The sequence below is a fragment of the Hibiscus syriacus genome, unplaced genomic scaffold, assembly GCF_006381635.1.
Source record: "Hibiscus syriacus cultivar Baekdansim isolate YM2019G1 unplaced genomic scaffold, ASM638163v2 tig00112498_pilon, whole genome shotgun sequence".
Classification (NCBI taxonomy): Eukaryota; Viridiplantae; Streptophyta; class Magnoliopsida; order Malvales; family Malvaceae; genus Hibiscus; species Hibiscus syriacus.
The window spans coordinates 1,962,317-1,983,416 of record NW_024063347.1 but is presented as its reverse complement, the minus strand read 5'-3'; the positions used below and the strand labels follow the sequence as shown (position 1 = coordinate 1,983,416).

General features: G+C 35.1%; 1 long non-coding RNA gene and 3 pseudogenes across 1 annotated transcript; 2 read left to right on the top strand and 2 right to left on the bottom strand.

Annotated features, from left to right (window-relative positions):
* The first annotated feature begins 1,282 nt into the window (after nucleotides 1-1,282).
* LOC120180529 lies at nucleotides 1,283-4,278 on the top strand (annotated as a pseudogene).
* LOC120180530 lies at nucleotides 4,279-9,754 on the top strand. The gene is made up of 3 exons (XR_005521691.1): nucleotides 4,279-4,488; nucleotides 4,704-5,006; nucleotides 9,744-9,754. It is a non-coding gene; the product is annotated as an uncharacterized LOC120180530 (long non-coding RNA).
* On the bottom strand, nucleotides 5,931-9,676 carry LOC120180528 (annotated as a pseudogene).
* Nucleotides 9,755-11,498: 1,744 nt separating the features above from the next.
* On the bottom strand, nucleotides 11,499-12,500 carry LOC120180549 (annotated as a pseudogene).
* Between the last annotated feature and the right edge of the window lie 8,600 nt (nucleotides 12,501-21,100).

The following is a 21,100-nucleotide window of genomic DNA, read 5'->3' as shown; positions in this document are numbered from 1 at the left end:
ACTGAACTATATTAATTTTTTGACTTAACAAAGTCTTCCCAACGTTGGGATTGATTGATGAACATTCTATTCGTAAAATTTTGCCAAACCGAGATGAAAGTTTTCTTTTTCTCATTTTTTACTTGATTTTTTTCTTATTTATTATTTATTGTTATTGATGGTTGTGGTTGTGAAGATAATCAAATGTGATTGGTGAGGATGACTCGGGTTTTAATTGGTTTGGTTTAAATTGTGATCGAGTTTCAATTATGTTTGTGTCTTGGATGAAATGATTGTGATGAATGGTTCGGTGGTCGTTGGAAGATGGTGAAATTATTGAGTATGATGGGTGTTACGTTTAGTTGCAGTAATGTTTAGAAGATATAGAGGTGATGACACATGTAATTTGGAAGAAGATAAATTCTCAAAACATACATTTTTATAAGAGAATAAAACCTTAATGCACACAAGAGGTTTTTTAACACGAAAATGATTATAATAATAACATATTAAATCTCTAAAAAAAATATTATATTATATTCATTCAACTTACTTAACTCGTAGAACTCAATTTATTTTTAATTTTAAAAAAATAAATAATTTATCTTAAATATTAGGGTAAAATACATGTTTAGTATCCTAACTATCACTTTTGTTCTGTTTAAGTCACTTCAATTACTTTTTCAAATCATAGTTAATGTTATATTTTAATTCATTTTGGTAATCTATCGTAAAAAATGACAATTGATGTGTCATTTATGTAATTTTTTTCAATGATGATATGGTATTATCTTATGATAACACATCATCACCATAATTAATTTTTTAATGTTGGGTGACCTAAAGGAAACCAAAATAAAATGTTAGGTAAAATTTTGAAATAAAAATAGTTAAATGAGCAAAACGAAATCAAAATAATAGTTGATGTACTAAAGTGTAGTCTACCCTAAATATTAAGTAATATAAATAATCATTTCGATTCACTCAGTTTACTTTTTTTAAGTAAATGAAGAAAATAAAATTTAGAAACAGTCACAGATACACTGACATATGACTATAAATACTAATATTTATTTAATTTCTTACAAATTATTATTTTATAATTAAAAATTATTTTTTTCTAGAGATTATGTTTTAAATCACCAGACTGTAAATATGATTAATCATATTATCAAATGATTAAAAATATTTAAAATATATATAATTTTTGAAAATATTTAAAACGTTGTAATCAATTTTATCTTAATAAAATATATTTATTTAATTCCAAAATTTGAAAAGTAGATCGGACGGCGAAGCATTCTCACTGGAATCTGAGACACAGACAATACAAAGTCTCAAGTCTGGGCCAAGAAAAGCGAAGAAGGCTTCTTCTTACTTGTTACCAGTACTATCCCTTTTCCTTTCTTTAAAGGATATCAAATCTTCTGTTGCTGCTGGATGAGGGAGCTTTAGTTAGACAACCGCAGCCCTAGAATTGGGTGGGAGCCGAAATCCAGCGGACTTAGGGCTTTGTTTTAGGAGCTAAAGATATGGATGGTGGGCGGTGGATTGCGGTCAGTCCAAGGTGCAGTGGACGGAGATACTTGCATCCAAGAAAAGAGGGAGAGCCGATTCCTTCGTTAACAGTGTCAAGAAACTTCAACGAAGAGAAATCTGCTCTAAGCCACACCGTGCTTTCTCCATCACCGACGTCCAGGAGCGCTTCCGTAACATCCGATTGCAGGTTCTTTTCACTTACTTGCCCTAACTTTTAATTCTTTTATCATTGCGCTAATTTCCTTCGGCGTTTAAAGTTTTATTCTTTATTCTTCCTTTCCTCTGGTTTTTGTTGTTCAAATTGCTCGAGAAATCTTCTTTATTATGGCATACAAATTCAGTTGTCTTTACTCGCCCAAACCTTAGTTTAACGTTTCGTCCTTTCTTTTCGAAATTGCGAAAGAAATTTGAACATTTTAGCCCTAGCTGCGAGTTGCGGAAGAACGAGAGAAACTCTTAGCCTTGCATCTTAATGTTAAAATTGGTTTGACACATACTACCCGTTTAATAGTTTAAACTCCAAGTTCTGCTTTGGTTTATAATAAACAACTGAAATGGCTGGAGCGCATACAATTTTCAATTTTATCTTTACGAGGTACTGGTGCAAGCCTCACATACTTCCGTTGTTGTTCAAACTTTGCTTTTTTTTTTGGTTTAAGTCTTTAATATTATTAACTACAAAAGAAAAACATTTGAAACGGTGGGACTTCTGTGTCATCCTGATGTTGAATGAAAAGTTCCGTGAATGATAGTTAATAAAGCTTTATTGAGAAATGAGTAAGAAATGTAGGAGAATGCATTGGCTATATTAAATTTTAGATGCTTTATTTGCATTTGATGGTATTCGGTAAACATGTTATATTCCTGCTATTTCAATCAGTTCACCTTTGGTTGAATAGTATATATGTATGAGTAGGAGATACAGAAGGAAAACTCTTCTTCTCATTTAGTTGGAAGTCTATCAGCTAAAACATTAGTTTTGAACGTCAATGGGTGATCTGTTACTTGTCTAGCCTCTGTGTATTACTGTTCTTATGGGCTGCTTAATAGTTTGGTGATATGTTGTGTAATATGCAGGAGGAATATGATACTCATTATCCAAAAGGACATTGTTCAATGGTATTACCGTGTCTGAGGAAGAGATCAAAGATTATAGAGATCGTTGCTGCACGAGACATTGTTTTGCTCTTACCCAGTCTGGTGTATGTGCAGCATTTAGTCGAGGTGGGAACCTTGTTTTCACACTTCTAAGCTTATTTTGGATGGGCTTTTCTATTTCTGTTGTGTCAAAAATTAGAATAGGAATCTTGATATTTTATTGTTTATTGGGTGCAGAGACTAATCGAAGAATATGCTTTCTAAATGTCACTGCCGATGAAGTTATACGAAGCTGTTTTATAATAAAAATAATGACTCACTTATCACAGTCTCAGTTTACGCTTCTGACAATTTCAGCTCCTTGAAATGCAGAAGCACAAGGATCGAGTATGTGAGTTTTTACAACCTCTATACAACCCTTAGCTTATCCGAACTGGAGCCTAGAATAGAAAATAGTGAAAAAATCAAATAAAGAAGATGAAATACTGCATCTAGGGTTTCAAATCACCGTCACGGTCGCGTTTCGGTCATTTCGGGTTTACCGTGATTGTGGCCGTCGCGGGAGCTATTGCGGCCGTCGGGCTCTGTTGCGGGTGTAGCGGGTAACTCGGATGGCGGCGAAACCGCTATTTCGCGGATGAAATCACGTTCGGACCGTGATTTGAAACCTGACTGCATCTCTACATTGTAATTTGCAATTTTCTTTTCTTTTCTTTCTGAAACAATTCGGTTTTATGGGCAGATACATAAGAGAGGTCAACTGATGCTGGTTTTGCACTTTTTGAATCTGAGTCACTGAAGTGCCTGGGTTTGTCGAGTTTGATGTTAAGGGAAGGTACTCATATCTGCACAGGATAGGTAAGTGTACTCAGCCTAGGAATGTACCTTTGTGCTAAACTATAATGTTGGATCTGTAACTAAATCCATGAGTCTGATGTTTTTCCCCCTTTTACTCAGCATACAAGGTATTTGACCTAAAAATTATACGATGTTATACACCATATCGGATAAAAATGTTCAGGAGATTAAGATAAGGTAATGCTTCTTTCATGATGGTAATTTCTCGCTACAAAAATAAAATTTCATTCAACGCTGATTTTTTTATCTGTTCTGATAGATAGCAAAATTGATACCTAATGAGGTTAAAACAAAACATTGATTGTAAAACTATCTGTTTTATTATCATGAAGAATTACAGTATTGTAATGGTATACAAGTACCGTTTAGTCCAGACAAGTTTTCATCTTCTCATGGAAGCAATGTACTAATTAACAATCAAATGGTAGCTTGTTTGCTTGGAGTCACTGTTATGCAATTGACTTTGTTCATCATATCTTTCTTGACAGTCCTGGGATCATGTTATTGATTTTCACTAAAGTTGGTGGCCATGTTCCTCTCAAGATTCTCTCAATTGAGGATGGTACAGTTCTCAAATCTTTTAGCCATCTCTTCACCGGAATAAGAAGGTGGATTTTATCGAACAATTCAATGAAAAGCTTCTTGTGAAGGGAAAATGAAAACCTCCAAATTCTTGATGCAAGTATCTTTGTCAATATAGTGCAATCTTATTCAATGTTAAAGCTTAAAAAAATCTAAATATTATTGTGCAGGTTCGCAATTCAGAGCTAACAGAAGTTAGCAAAATGAATTTATGACTCCATCAGCATTATATTCTGTATGAGAACAGTTATTCCTAACATTTAGAAACCGGACAGTGGCTGTCTGGAACTTCCGTGGAGAACTTGTAACTTCATTTGAGGATCACCTTCTGTGGCATCCTGACTGCAATACTAATAATATATATCACAAGTGATCAGGTTATCATCTCTTACTGCAAAGCTGATTCTGATGATCCATTGTCTGAAGGAAATGGTTGTTTTTCATTCTTTGAACTTTTTATTTTCTGTTAAATACAACAGTATGACCAGTTTAAATGCTTAGCTCGCTTATGAAGTTATATTCTTTTTTCCTCTTATCTTATTTTATTCTGGTAATGTATTTCATATTTTCATCTTACATGAAACTTCATTCCTCCTTTAGATAACTGTATCTCTCATTAGGTCTACTTCTCGTTTTTGGTTTGGCAGGGTCCATCAATATCAGCAACATATCGACTGGGAAGTGCCTTGCTAAAATAAGAGCAAGTAATAGTTCCCCAGTGGAAAAGCAATGTAGCTGTTGCAATGTTAGTTATGGTAGCAGGTCGAACATGAACGGCCGTTCATCCAAGATTAGAAGCACGGTGGCAGAAGCTTGGAAGATATCACCGCTCTTTTATGACGAAGAGCACATGAGATTTACACAGGGAACATGTATGGTCTAGTTCATGTGTGGTCCAACTGATGGGTTTGATTTTGATTAGTAAATTTATATTTTGACTTTGGTGGAAAGTTGATTCTGTGAATGAGAATTGCAAGTCTCATGAAATTGTACCATTATTACTTGGTCTGATCGTACCAATTCATTGGGCTCTTGTTTCAGAGTACTGGTCCATTGTGGGAGTGTAAATTGCTGTTTTTGTAGTCACATCTCACTTATGCTACTTCTTGCTACCCTCTGACATAGTGCATCGGATAGTTATTTATCGGATTAATTGAAGCGATTCTTTATCGCAATGAAGCAAGCAATCTGAAATGTAATTATTCAGTTGCCCTGGAGAATGACACGAATAACTATAACATTGGTGCTTGATACATTTATTAATGATTATAACGAACTATTGTGAATGTTTCTTAATAAAAAAATATCCGGTATTCTAATCAAATGTGTATAATTATTGTAATCAAATAACAATTGTCTGTCATTCTTAAAATTTGAAAAAATCAGAAATTTCAATAATTATTTTTCTTTGATATTTAACTTTTTTATTGTCGGTTTTAATAAAACAAGTTTGAATTGTTACTTTTGCAGAGCTTGAAGACTTGAGTTGAATGAAAGTATATCTGCATAATTTATCAAGTTTGATTTGACACTTAATTTATTTCGTTTAATGTTTTAAAAGATTTATAAAATTGTTTAAGTTTTGATTCGGTGTCTAAGTCCCCAATAAATAAAGATGTTTAATCACCTTTAATGTTCTACATGTTCATATTTTTAGACATGAAATGAAACTAAATTGAGAAAACGAGGGACAAACAACGTAACTTTGTTTACTTTTTAGACCACAAAGAAGTGGTTCTTGAATCTTCAAAACTGACTCGTAGTACCTTTCATTATGTACCATACAATACAATTTCACATATTCATATCAATGATTTACTCTGTAATTACTTACAATACAGCATGCTTGGCTTTCGTTTAACATTCTTCTGTCTTGTTCTGTCCAGCTCACTCCCAACTGTCTACAAAAGTAGATCAGACTGAGGCTGCGGTGTTTGGTTCAATCAACTTGCTTGCTGGTGCTTTCTCTTGTCTTTCTACATAACCAGAGGGAAACCATCCAGCCTTGCCCTTGCATTCTCCTTCCGACCATCCATTGGCACCCACCTTCATTGTTACAACCAAACTTATGATTATCATCACCCAACAGCCTACCTACCTAGCACTGCAGTTCGAAAAATACGTACCTGGCGAACCACGACATAGTCGCCAACTGCTAAGTTTAGCTCCCCATCTGCTTCAGCATCAAATGGGTGTACAACCTGTTAAAAAACAATCCGCACCTCAACCATCGGTAACAGACGAAGAATAATGGAGTAAACTGAATTTCTATACATAATTCAGAGATCAAATTCCCAAATTTAATTTAGTTACCAAGGGGCCGAAAGAGAAAAAAGTGTTCAAAAGCTAAACCTTTGCTATGAAATATCCATCGCTTTGTTGTTTCCCTGAGCGTCAGATCCATTCGAACCAAAGTTATCATGTGGAATGGAGACATTCAGCTCTCTCTCTGATGTCACCGAGTTCAATGACTCATTTCTGCTCTTCTAGGGTTATCTATGCAGCAGTAAACTTCGATCAAAACCTTTTGGATATGTAATAAATAAGAGTAAAAGCAGTTTGGAACCCATAAAATTCCATGTACTTGGATGGTGCCTAAACAAGTCATGAGAACAATAACAGAGCCAAGGGAAATTAAGTACAAACCTCAGCATATAGCTTCTCTAAAATAGCAAGAACATGTTGATGATAGGATTTTTCGGCATCAACCTGCAAATGAGTCAGGCGAGGACCAACGACCTGAGCACTACAGGTAGGGGTAATGAGCATTGAAATCAAATTAACTCTAAAGTCAATAATATATTTTCTAATTCCATATTACACACACACATATATATGCCCCGGTTAGGACTTCTTTGTACCGAGTACACGTCAAACAAGCAACTATAGTTGTCAAACTAAACTTACAACTACCGATGTACACACATGGAATCCTCAAGAAAATATCATTGTTATAGAATAAATAACAGTGGCAAAAACATCCTTCAGTTGGAAATCAAATTATGTATCTGTAAAGAGAGCACTTCTGAGTACCAGAAAAACATTTGTTTTCTGAACCACAGGAAAAAAAGAGAGAGCTATTATGGCATTGCATAAAAAAATTAAATCAAAATTAGCAATACCACTGAACGGAGCACTTGGAAAGTAATCTTTTGCTGTTGATCCTCAGCTGACAAACATGGCCTCAGTTGCTTCTCTTCCTAGTACCACCATTGAGGATTTAAGTTCAGTCAATCTTTCGGCATGTTTAAGCTTCATGTAGCTTTCGGTAGATATATCAGATTCCTTGGTCTTTGATTTACGTCTCAAACATCTTCTGACTGTTGTGAAAAAACAAATGGCTGAGAATATAACTTACGTACATAAAAGGAAATAAGAATAAACTGAAAGCTGTAAAAAAGAAAGATGATACAGTTTTTATAGGTTATAATTGGAGTCAAAAAAGGATTAAATCATTCCATATTTCTTTTGGGATAAGTAGGAAGTATAAGTGTAATCTTGCTTATTAAATGTTGGGAGAAAAAATACCCTGCACATCCGTCAATGAACACATAACCTTTTTTAGAATTAACAAAATGAACTTTTCATGAATTGGCTGGGCCACGTAATGACAATCAAGAAATTACAGTGGACTGCGTCAGTGAAGTCCATGCCAATTTTTTGATATCTTTTCTGGTTCAACCAACCAAATTCACAGTCCTAGGTTCCAACTGCTGACATTGGCCTACTCCAAATTTTAAAACAAAGAAATACCTGAGCTTCAACCTCTTGACGGAATCTGTCATAACGGTGGGTCAAATGTCGAGCATCCTCTAAAGGAGCTCCTGTAATTAATGCCTGTAGTGGCTCCGAAACCTACACGTATGAAACCTGTAACACTTAGAAACATGAATATGCGAAATAAACATAAAAAAGAGGGGGGGGGGGGAAGATCAAAGCTATGATCTAATAAATGTTATCATAATTTCCAGCACTATTCATGCAACACTTGGCATCAAGTGCATCCTTGACATGTTTTAAACAAGGAGAACGAACATAATGAAGAATAATCTGTTAGCATACGGTCAAAATCAAAACATTCAATTTTTTGGAAAACCAGTCCTAGTTTGCAATAAACAGCAATCGCATGATAACTGGTTATAACTTAATTTGGAAAGCCATGCATAAAATAAGTACTTATTCAACCAAACATTTTGATACAAAAGAATGCACATGTTTAGGAAGGCAGCTGGAGACTTGTTTTATAAATACTAGAAATCACGCTAGGGAAACAATAATTGATAAAGTTTGTAACTTCTAATCTATAAACGCCTAGAATCAACAATAGGCCTTAAACATTTCATTAATTGAAGTCAATGCTTAACAAGACAAAATCAGAACCAACAGTAGATGTTCCAAGTTAGTTGTCAACATCTTATCATTATTTCATCATAAATATTCAATACATTTCAGTTATCATTAACAATACCAATAATTTCCTCTCCGCAAGAGACCCCTATGAACAATCAGTATATGGCAATAAAGTTAAGAAATTACCTTCTGACCAAGGATCCCAAGCAATGTCTCCATTTCATCTTCCATTGATTTATGTGACTTACCAAAGCAAAGGGAAGCTCTTGCAAGAGGGAACCGGTATTTTGATTTTCAGCCATACTTGCAACAATCAGCCAACTTCCTAGCTAAAAAGTCGAGGTGAAACAGCACGAATCAGCTTTGTTCAGGGATCAACATGTAGTAAATGAGATAACCATGCATACCTATCTATTAGCTTTGTGCTTGTTGCAATAAATCCTTCTACGCCACGGACTATGTTTCGCGCAAATGCTGCAAGCATAGTTCAGAAGCGTAAGTTGACATGTATTTATTCACAAGTTAAACCACTTTAATAGAAGTAGGATTGGTTGAGAAGGACTGAAGAATGTACCTTAGTCGCCTTAGTAGAAATGTACAGGTCTTGAAGCTTTGAAGACATTGAAGTTCGGCTTCATCTACCGTAATGTCTTCATTACTAAAATGCCCAAGATGCCTTAGTACTGCCTACATGATGGAGAGGATTTGAACCATATTGGTGAAATACCTTAGTCCATTATGGACGAAACTACTGACATTCAGTAATGAGAAACAGAATGGTACAGATTTTAATCTTAACGTTTCTATCACATGTTACTATGAAAAAGCCTTTGACATTCTAGCTTATTAAACTTGGGAGTTTGTTAAAAAGATGACAATAAAATTCAGGATTGAACACAAAAAATTCCAACGTTGTCGTGGTGGTTATATTTCCTCAAAAGAGAAGAAATTTGGAAATAGGAATTGAATGATTCGCTTGGACTCTAGACACGACAATTAGTAAAGCGTATTATGAACGGTTTTTATTTTATTTTATCGGTCTAAAGCATAAACTTGAAACCCGTAAGCTAAAGTGTATCCGATATGATGAAAGATGAAAGGAAAAGGAAGAAACCCCTACTTGCTGTTGCTTGGCAACTTGTTCTCTGAGCTTGGTAGCCTGCTTCTTGATAGCTTCCATTTCTAACAGAAGAAATTTCCTGTTAATCAATTCCCAAAATCGACAACAACAGGAAATGAAAGAGAAAAACGTAAAAATACGAGGATTTGTGTTTGGTTTACAGACCCTTTGAGGCAACAGAAAGGAGAGAAATCAAAGACCCTTTGGACTTAGGAAGGTGGAGAAGAGGAAAGTGTCTTCCTGTACTTCCAGCAGAAAAGGCAGCAGCTTTTTGTGCTTGAGATTATTTTTTATTAAATAACAGAAATTTATTTCCTTTCTATGTATATAAATAGGTTGATATTTGGATTTATTTGACTGTTTAGTCACTTTAGCATGCCTCGTTTGTGGCGAAGAACCTAAGGAAGCATTCGAGTTTGGTTATTAATGCTAATATTATTCACTTATTATACTGTATAATATATTTTATTTATTCCATTAGGGTTTGGAGGGGTTGGAATTCGTTGAAACGTCAGTCATTATTGTGGTTAGTTCAGGAAATACAGAGAAACTCTGGTGGATTCCACTGAGGGATTGGAGTTTAAACCAGCTTTTTATTTGCAATTTATTATTCTGAATTTGGTGAAGGGAATATTAATCATTTTATTTGCATTAATTTATATAATATTACCTCCCATTTCATGTTTTCTACCCATAAATTGTTTCACAGATGTTTTGATAGCCCAAATGCCCAATGAATAATTTTTAAGGAGCAATCATCATATCCCACAGCTCAATTCTAGTAATAATAATGCTTGCTTTTTTCATATATTATAAATATTTTTTTTGTAAACTACCCAATAATAACTCGAGGATAGAACTTTTTATATAATTATAGTTATTTGGGTAAAATACATCCAAGGTCAATAATTATGTTGTTGTTGAATGATGATGAAATATATTTGAAATTGACATCCAAATATTACCTCGTAGTCTCGAACTTACAATGACCATAATTAGAGAAGTTTATTTTAAATTAAAACCTAATTGATCAATAATTAAATACGATGACTCATTTGCTTTTTAGGTATAATTAAAGAGGCCAAATAATCATAGGCGGAACATCTTTGACCCCGGCAATTATTTTTTAAGTATTAATTAATATTGAAATATATATTTTTAAAAAGAAAAAAAATTTACCCAACCCTCAATTAAAAAAAAATTTTTAACCCCACTTTAATAAATTTTTAGTTTCACCGACAGAAATAACCATGTTGCATTTTGTACCATCTTTTGTAACAGAAGTTAATGTTAGGTATAAGATTGATATCAAGTCAAGGTCATGTATGAAATGTTATATTAATCCAACAAGTATTAGGTTAAGCTATGTCGTTAGTAAATCAATATTTTACAAGTAGTAGGTTAAAGGCTATGTCATGCGTAAATCATATTTTACGTAATGAGGACTAAACTGTCTCAATGGTTTTAAGTTTTAAACTTTTTAATCCTACGAAGGTTCGAATTAATCGATTTAAATATAAAATAATTTAAACACATAAATTTAAAAAGTTTAAAATAATGTGAATAGTGGCGGACGTACATGGCATTTAGGGTAGACACGCTATTCTAAAAATTAATTTTTTTCCGATTAGTTGTGTAATTTATTAGTTCGTGTCCACTATGAAATTTTATTTATATCCATATATAAAAATAGTATTTTTCCAAACTAAGGAGTCCAAAGTGGAATCTTACCATTTATTTACTAAATTTTAGTAGTATAAGGACTGAAATAGTAATTTTATCATACCGGAGTGCCAAATCCCGTGCCACCCCTGATTTGGGATAAGAAAATGAGGGAAGAAAATTGTACCGATTTGTCACATTCTACTGAGAAATCGAAATGAGAGACGCAGAATATTCAAGATAGGTTGAGCTAATCATATAACTCGATTCGGTTCTTAACTGTAAGCAACCGGTAGTAGTGAGATGATGCGTAAAACAAGCAGATTCATTGAAGAAAATCAGAAATGGAAGTAATAAATCAAGGACAAAAGGGCAGTCTAGCAGAGCCAGCCCTGTGACTGGGAATGGTGAAATGCCTTAGTAATCCTTGTTGCTCCCTCATATCCTTCACAAAGAAAAGCCTTTGAGAACTTATCTTCCACAGCTCTGTTCACATCATGCACGAAAACATCGGTCTCCCCCTCTTCTCTGTTCTAGCCATTAACCCCGCCGTGTAGATAGCATTCATCCTCCCGGGGGCTTCATCGTGGAACCCGGTGGGCGCATCCACCATGATCAGATCCCACTTTACATCATAAATTTCACTCGAAAACCCTTTGTGAGCAAGCTCGCACTTGGAGAATCTCGGGTCACTCACGACCCTGCACGATTCCTCTTTCGTACCCGTCTCTAGCAGAGCATCGATTGGTGAACTTTCGTGGAGTATTCGATGGTATTCTAAACCGGGGAACTTTTGCTTCATCTGCTGGATCCACGCCTTGTCTTCTTCAAGGAAAACCGTGCGCCCACCGTGATTAAGCGCTGCCCCCATCAGACTGTCGTGGCCTAAGCCGAAGACCAAGAAGTTGCAGGGTGCCTTGTTTTCTAACACTCTGGCCGACACCGAGATTTCCTTGAAGGTTTGTTGTGGGTGGTGCTGGTGGTGGCGTAGTGGATGAGGGCGTTGGCCAGAGATGGTGGGTTTTGGTGCATGATGGAAGGGATGGACAGGGTGTGGAGTTGGAAACGAGGGATTCTGAAATGGAAGACGATGATGATGGTGGTCGTTGTGTTGTGTGGAAAACGTAGAAGAAGTTGTGCTGAAAACCAAGAGGAGGAAAAGAAGGAAGAAAGCACAGATGAGAATGAGCTTGGTGTTGAAAGATGGAGACTGAGGTTTGGCGTTGGACCTCATTGTTATTGCTTCAACTTCAATTTCCTATGGCTTAATTAATTTGTTCTGTTCGAGGGAAACTGAAAGGAGATAGGAGAAGGGGGATGTAACGTTACTTTGGGAGTTGACGCTGAGACAATAACTTATAGTTTAGACTTTGTTGTCCGTATAGAATCATGACCCCATCCATACAGACCAGCTCATTATTGAACTTCTTGTTGCGTTGTCACTTGTCAACGAATATCTACTCTGTAAATATTCGAGTTTGGCTCAAGGATTATAGAAATTATATGATACAAAAAAACAAATTCATTCGAGAATTCATTCTTAAAATATTCAAATTTGAGCAATTGTATTTATAGGATATGTGTATGTTATTGTAGGTTAAGAAAAATTCTGAATACATTATTTATAATCACTTTAACTATTCAAAAAGGAAAAAAAATATAATTTTAAAATTTTAAAATAATAATATCTAATATGATATTGAATTATCATTTTGTATATTATTATAGTATAACTTTTCATTGATTGATTTGATAATTACTAATCGTGTTAACTCATAATATAATAATACAAAGTAATAATTTATGTATGACACTTAATAATGATATTATCGAAATAATAATAAACAAAATGATAGTTCAAACATCATATTTATATTTTTAACAAAATATGGTGATATTAAAATATAACTATCAAATTGAACATTTTATCAATAAATGAACTATAAATATTATAAATATTTGTTAAAGTATATGTATCAATTGTGATAATTTTAATTTTAAATTAATATTCTTTATGACATATGAATTATGAATAAATTAGTTTTTAAATCCATACAGTTAAGAAAACAATGTTTATAAAATTGAGTTGTTGGTGGGTTGCCATTGTGAGTGGAATAATGAAGGTCGTTTTTTAATTATTATTTTTTTTATCAAAGTTGTGTTGCGGTTAGAAGGGTTGGTTGATGATACCATTTTTTTGGGTGAACGATGAAACCTTCTTTTTTTATATAACAAATAAATCAATTACAGCGCTGTACAAGGCATATGTGCTGGCTAACTTCCAGATACTGTAGGTAATTTTTATTCCCTCAAGTTTTTCTTTAAATAATCTGCATTATTATATAGTAATATTTTTCAAATTTTCAATTTATTAACAATATAAATATATCTTACATATACAATTGTTCTAACCTAAATTATCTATAAGTTATATTGCTTTATATTGAATTCGTATTGTCTAATTATATAGGGTGGACCTAAATTCCAATATAAAATTATGATATTCAATTCGTAAACGCAATAAACATATCGTAATTTAAATTAAGATGTAATCATCTACTATCACATTCTATCTAAAATTACAGATATTTTAAATTTGATTTGATTATTTTTTTCTCTAAAGAAAATTTGATATATTAAAAGTAAAGACATTATTATACACACCCTAACGATTTTGTTATTAGTATATTAAGTATTATTATGATTTTATAATTTTTATATAAAATTATAACAAATATCAGATTACTTAATCTAAACTCAATGAATAGAACTCATTGATAGATATATCAAATCAATAAGGTATTTACATTATATGATTAAAATTTGATATTGTATAAAAAAAGCATGAAGAAAGATAATATATTAATCATTTAATGTTAATGTATTTGATTATATATATATATATAAATAGCTTAATGTTGAAAATAAAGATTCTACAATAAAATAGATATTAAGTTTTACTAAAAATCAAAATAATCATATATATAAAGAGAACCTTACTAATAAAATAGAAAAATACAGATTATAAATAACTTAACTTTTAATAATATCGCATACTATCTATTTCCAACATAATTACTTGGTTATAAATAAACTTTTTAATGCAAAATTGTTCAAACTATATTTATACTTTTAATAAACATAAAAGTAAATGTATTTCATGTTTCAATCAAATTAAGTTTCTTACCTTCTTCAATTTTCTCTTAATTTAATATCTTCATTAATTGGAGTCAGATTGAATTCTAGTCAAATTCTAGCAATCTTCACATTCAACACGAATTCAAAGTATAAAATTTGAGATAAATCACAAATTCGATGAAACATCAAAACTCAACAAAAGTATTCATCTCACGAACAAGTTCTCTACTTCTTTCGTAAAATCTCTTAGAGTGTAATCAACAATGATTATATCGAATTCAAACCTTGCCTGAGTTTAATGTATGAGATAACATAATCTTCACATTGGTAAGATAATCATATGTGTCAGCTTTGTTCATAATTTTATGTTAATTTAGGTTGGGTTAACGATTAATATTTTTTTCAAACTTCGGTTATCGGTTAATTCATTTCAAAATCAGTTCGAATTAATTAATTATTAATATATATTAGTATAATTATTAGTCTGAAGATTGTTAAACTTCAGTTTTAATGAATTAAACAAAAATATTAAATATTAATATAATATTTTTGAAAAATTTTGGTTCGATTAACAATTAAAAAGAAAAAATTGGTTAATGATTTTTAAAAAGTTTGATTCAGTCGGCTAACCAAATCGACCGGTTGAACACCTCTATGCGTATGAGATGTTTTGAGCAACGTATCAAATACAAAAAATAAAAAAAATAAAAAAAAAACCTTTAAAAATCGAATTATGCTTGCTGCCATTCAAAAGATTCATATTCGAAGGATTCAATTCATCAAGTAAATAGAAAGTTGGTGGGATTAGAATTCAAGAATAAAAGATAGATTTCGAATTGTATTAGGACTTTGCCTTGTTGATGTCAATGGAGTGAATGTAGTTTATGTTTGATTAGGGCACATCCGATTATAAGAGAACTCGAGTATAAATGGAGACTCTATTCACCTTAATTGTCATGATCGATTTGACGAGCAAATAAGATAAATGAGCATTCAGCCCAAATCCCTCTGGTTGTCTTTTTATATATATTAAGCATTCTCTTATTTTATTTTCGCTCATTCAATATATTAAACCATTTTTAAGCCGACGAAGTGCATTTAAGGCATTACTCCAAAATGAAGTCTTGATAAGATAGCAGTTTAGCTATCTAAGAAACAAGAAATGAAATGAAATCTTTGTAATTCTTTATTAATGAAAACGCTAATCTCTCTTGAGTTAGAGAGTAGCAAAGAGAAAGGTAACTGCTGTTAACAAGAAGTTTAACAACTTAACTGCTCGTAACAAGGAGCTAACAAACTATTCTAGAACTGACTTCTAGAACTCACACAACACATGCATAAGCTTGTATACATAACACTAACATTCACCCTGCTTTATTAACTTCTTCAGCACTTGCTTCAGCTTCTGCAACAAACTTCTTGACTTCAATATTCCCCCTGCCATTCCCACTTTGTAATCCTGCAGGAAGACCTCTTAGTTGTGTTACCAAGAGTTTTTGTCTGTGTTTGAGAAACGAAGGGGAAGAGAGTGGCTTTGTCAAAACATCCGCCACCTGCTCATAAGCAGGAATCTCATTAACCTGTAAACGACCATCAGCAACCATTTCTCGAACAAAAAATAAGTCAAGCTCAACATGCTTGAACTTAGAATGCTGAACAGGATTGGCACAGACCGCAACAGTGCTGGAATTATCACACCACAAGGTAGCTTTACCATGTGGAACCACGCACAACTCCTAAAGCAATGACTCAATCCAAACAATTTCAGTAGCTGCAGAGGCAACACTCCTATACTCGGCTTCAGCTGTGGAATGAGAAACTACTTGTTGCTTGCGTGAGCTCCATGAAATGAGATTTCCACCAAAGAAAATACAGTAACCAGTCGTGGAACGCCTATCATCAATATCAGACCCCCAGTCTGCATCAGCAAAACCAGTCAAAGATATGCGAGAGGATGCTGTAAAACAAAGACCATAGTCAGCCGTTCCTTGAAGATAACGTAAAATCCTCTTAACAGCCTGAAAATGACTATTGCGAGGTGACTGCATGAACTGGCAAACTTTGTTCACTGCAAATGCAATATCTGGCCGAGTGACTACTATGTACTGAAGAGCTCCTACAATGCTTCTATATTGAGCTGCATCTTCAATGGGGTCACCAGCATCAATCGATAACTTGTAATTGGAGACCATGGGAGTAGGTAGGCTCTTGACATCACCAAAACCATGCTTATGCAACAGCTCACGAATATATTTTTGTTGAGTCAAAATAAGACCATTGTCATCAGAACACACCTCAATGCCAAGGAAAAAATTAAGAGAGCCAAGATCTTTTAAAGAAAATCGAGCATGCAACTTTTCAATAACACATTGCACCTCACCAACCTCACTCCCTGTCACAATAATGTCATCAACATACACTAGCATGTAGACAACACTGCTAGCAGTTTTTCGAACAAACAGAGATGAATCAGATTTAGACAAGACGAACCTTTCAGAGACCAGGTACTCTCGAAGGCTCTCAAACCAGGCCCGATGAGCTTGCTTCAAGCCATAGATTGCTTTATGCAGTTTGCAAACTAAACCATCACCAACTTGTACAAAACCAGGAGGCTGAGACATGTAAACCTCTTCCATCAATGCCCTATTTAAAAAGGCATTATTAATATCTACTTGACGCAGCAACCAACCTCTTGTCAATGCAAGAGTAAGAATCACTCGTACCGTTACAGGTTTCACAACTGGACTAAAAACCTCATGAAATCAATGCCTGGTCGTTGAAGAAACCCCTTCGCAACAAGACGAGCCTTGTACCGAGACACTGAGCCATCAGCATTACGTTTCACCTTAAAAATCCACTTGCGTAGCTGTTTCCACTTAATAGTGTGGTCCCAACTCTTTTAGTCATTTGATTGTTCTCATGTGAACGAATTAGTGCGGTCCCATGAATATTATCATCATGCATTGTCGTAACTTTTCTAGTCCTTTGATTGTTCTCATGTGCTGAAGTGGCTTCCATATGCGTACGAATTAGTGTGGTCCCATGAGTGTTATCATAATGCGTTGAAGAAACACGCTTTGACAGAGCATCACATGGGTTATTTTCACGTGTTGAGTCGAACGGAGCACCATGAGTGAGACCACGTGGGCTGTTGGCATTTAAAAAACCATGCATTGAATTGAGTGGAGAATATGACATGGGTCCAGCAGCACATTCAACTAGAGAATCACGTGCATGTGTTGGATTTGGTGGAGCATTATGCGTCAATGGAGCAGCATGTGGACCATTTGCAAATAAAGAACCATGCGTTGAATGCATCGAATGAGCATCACGCGTGAGACCAAGAGCATTATCAACATGCATTGAAGGAGCACACATTGATTGAGCATGTGGTGGTGGAGCAAGTGCAAGTGGAGCATGCGCTGGTGGAGCATGTGATGTCTGTGCAGGGGAGACAAGAGGAATAATGCTCGTGGAGACACCATTATCTGGAGTGACACCTGAAAAATTACACACTTCATAAGGAAAAACACTTTCATCAAATACAACATGCCTTGAAATTATTACTCTGCCAGAGTCATCGAGACATTTGTATCCCTTATGAGTAGTGCTATATCCTAGAAACACACACTTCTTTGATCTGAAATCCAGCTTATGACGATTAAACAGACGCAAGCAAGGATAGCAAGCGCATCCAAACACCCTGAGAAAAGAATAATCTGGCAGGACACGATACAGAGCTTCAAAGGGAGACTTGCCATGCAAAACAGGTGTGGGCAATCTATTGATAAGATAAACAGCATAGCTCCAAAATTTCTGAGGTAAGGAAGCCTGAGCTAATATTGTCAATCTTGTTTCCACAATGTGCCTATGCTTCCTCTCAGCCTTACCATTCTGCTCCGAGGTGCCAGGGCACGAGAGACGATGCTGCACTCCATTGGCAGAGAACCACTTTCGAAGTGGTTGATATTCCCCACCACCATCAGTCTGGAGAGCTTTAATTTTGTATCCAAACTGCACTTCAACCAATTTCGCCAAATCAAGAAAGCATTGAGCCACCTCATATTTACGTTTCAAGAGGTACATCCAGGTATAACGGCTACAGACATCAACAAAAGAAACATAATAAAGAAAACCGTCAGTGGAGCATACAGGAGCTGGTCCCCAGACATCAGAGACAACAAGTTGGAAAAGCTCATTATATTCGGTCAAAGATTTACAAAAGGGCAACTTATGAGATTTCCCTTGCATACAAGCAGAACACACATTTACTACTTCAGTTTTATTAAAAACATTGCTACACGACTTCAAAACACGCTGAACAATATCAAGAGATGGATGGCCAAGACGCTGATGCCACAACTTCAAAGTCACAGGTGACTTCGAGACATTATTCACCAAGCAAGGTGACCTCTGATCCTCACAAGGCAGTAGCTGATACAGCCTGTCATCCGTGAGCCTCCCTCGAAGTAGAATTACTTGAGTCCGAGCATCCTTCACAAGACATTTAGAGGGGTGAAATTCCATGAAGACACCATTGTCACGAGTGAACTGAGAAACAGACAATAACTTTTTCTTTATGTTAGGTACGTGCAACATATTTTGTAAAATTAATGGCTTCATGTTTGAGCTCAAAAAACCTTGACCAACATGTGTAATTGGAATACCATCACCATTACCCATGAGCAAGGAATTACCACCCGTATAAAGAGTACCTGATTGAAACTCAGTCATATCATTTGTGACATGATGTGTAGCACCAGTGTCAGGATACCACGAGTCAGTTGATGCTGAAAAATTAGACCCGAAGTTCATTGGAACAGTGGACACATATGCTGCCGAACTAGGAGATGTACCATGAGGACCACAAGAGGTATTCGAAGCAAAAACAGGAGAGAATCTAGGAAAGGGGTAATATCCAGGAGCATACGAGGAAGAAAAGTAAAACGGAGTGGGAACAATGTTCGAACGAGAAGGCATGGAGGTTACAGTATGAGCATAAGGTTGTCTACCAGATTGCGGGTGTTTAGCAGAATTCCCAGCACCAGTGGGCTTTGAGCCATTCTCTTGCATCGACTCAGACCCGGACACACCAGTGTCGTCTCTATCAAAACGATGATAACACTTCTAGACCACATGTCCAAACCGGCCACACAACTGGACGATTATTATTACGCCCTCGACCTCGACCACGATATCCATTTGTCTGTCCACGAGATGAATGATCCTGTGATGACCCAGTATTAACATCCTGAGTTACAATAGAGTTAGTTTCAGCAGCAACACCTTCCCGAGATTGAAGAACAAGATTTGCAGAGAATTTTTCACTCAAGAACATCTTCTGTCGAGCCTCACAATCTAACAACATCTCAGTAAGAACATCAAGAGAAAAATTTTATCGTGATGCAATTGCAATAATAGACTCAAATTCCATTGTAAGTCCAGCTAACACAACATTAACATGTTCTTGCTCAGTAACCACACTACTTGAAGCATTCAACAAATCACATATGTATTTGACTTTGGCAAGATACTCCCTAATCGTCAAACCAGTCTTTCGCTGGGAATGAAGATTATGTCGAAGAGAAAAAATCTTTGCACTGGAACGAGCACCAAACAGACGAGATATAGTATTCCAGATTGACATTGCAGTTGTAAATCCGGTCAAGTGAGGCAAAACCTCTGTACTCACAGTAGTTAAAAGCCAGGAAGCAAGCAGTTTATCTTGTTGACGATGAGCAGCAAACAATGGATTCTCTTCAAGTTGTCTAAACGCATTAGTGATGAACTCATCTAGTGCAACAGAACCGGCAGAGATGAACCTCAGCAACCCATAGCCATCAATTATCAAAGCCACTTGATGCTTCCAAAGAAGGTATGTGGATTCAGTGAGTTTAACAGTGTCATGCTTTGGTATGTGTTGAATACCAAACATACCTCGAGAAGTTCCATGACTCAGGGAGGAAGCATTCGCAGATACATCGTCGGGATCAACCGTCAAATCAACCATGACGCCAAGAATACACAATGTGAGAACTTAATCTCGTGCAGCTATTGGAATGAAGAAGAAACAGCGGAAGAAAACACCCAGGTATTTGCCGAAAGATACCATGATAAGATAGCAGTTTAGCTATCTAAGAAACAATAAATGAAATGAAATCTTTGTAATTCTTTATTAATGAAAAAGCTAATCTCTCTTGAGTTAGAGAGTAGCAAAGAGAAAGGTAACTGTTGTTAACAAGAAGTTTAACAACTTAACTGCTCGTAACAAGGAGCTAACAAACTATTCTAGAACTGACTTCTAGAACTCACACAACACATGCATAAGCTTGTATACATAACACTAACAAGTCTAACTTAAGCATACAACTAATGATTTTGGGCTTAAAATCATATGATTTACCATAATAAACCTTAACCAAGTGGTATAAGAATGGCCCTTCGACTGCCTGATTTTATATTGAGCATCCTAGTGGATGGGCGTAAGGCAAGGTGGACAACCGTGACGAGGTCATCACGAGATTGAATAGATTCATTTCTCTGAAAGTTTCATTTGCATTCAAGTACTTATTTCTATAAATAAATATTAGAAAAAAGTATCGACACATATTTAAAGAGCGTCGATACATAATGTAAACCTATTTGCTAATTAACCAGTATATTTTTACCGGTTACATTGTAAATTTACTTGTTTCTGGGTTTTTGTTCTTTGAGAAACAAATAACATGGTGGGTTTCCCAATGCTATTCTTTTGTTACTGTAAAGTTTTTATTC